Below are 538 nucleotides of genomic sequence, written 5' to 3' on the forward strand. Positions count from 1 at the left end.
GGAATGGAAAACTGATTCTTCAGCCTTCTACAGAGCAAGTCTGCCAGCCCTCCCTTGGGCAATGGTTGGTTCCAATGACACTGGGTGTCAGACAGCCATCAAGATTTCCCCCCAAATGTTTTCTGGCCAATTCCCTCAGGACCGCATAAGGAAGGGTGGCTGGGCATCAGTGGCTCTGACCCCCATTTTGGGCCTTCTTGCCTGGCTCAGCCTGGCTCGCCTCTCAGAGCCCTCTGCCTGGCCTTCCCAGGAAAGCCCTCTTCTGGCCCCGTGATGCTGGTGCTCACCACATCACGCAGCCCTTGGCGGCTGTACTACAGGGCACAGGACGGGTCTCAACCCATTTCCCCTCAGTGCTGCCCTGAATCATGTGCTTGATGAATGAATGAATGGAAGAGGGCATGAGGGACGTTTGCCTGTTCCTCCAACCCCGGACTCAGAGCATGCGTGCGTGCCCTGAGATGAGCCCCCAGGACAGCCAGGGGGGTCACCCAGCACCCACCCCACATCCTTGCCCGCCCCCCGCCCAGCCCCCAAC

At 59.7% G+C, this 538-nt stretch overlaps 1 protein-coding gene across 1 annotated transcript in view; it reads right to left on the reverse strand.

The window, feature by feature from the left end:
* LOC104989556 (maestro heat-like repeat-containing protein family member 2A) overlaps positions 1-538 on the reverse strand; it is a gene marked incomplete at its 5' end in the record, with an annotated part of 24,752 nt that overhangs the window by 6,207 nt on the left and 18,007 nt on the right. The window lies entirely within an intron of this gene.

This window comes from Bison bison, unplaced genomic scaffold (genome assembly GCF_000754665.1).
Source record: "Bison bison bison isolate TAMUID 2011002044 unplaced genomic scaffold, Bison_UMD1.0 scf7180017864158, whole genome shotgun sequence".
NCBI lineage: Eukaryota > Metazoa > Chordata > Mammalia > Artiodactyla > Bovidae > Bison > Bison bison.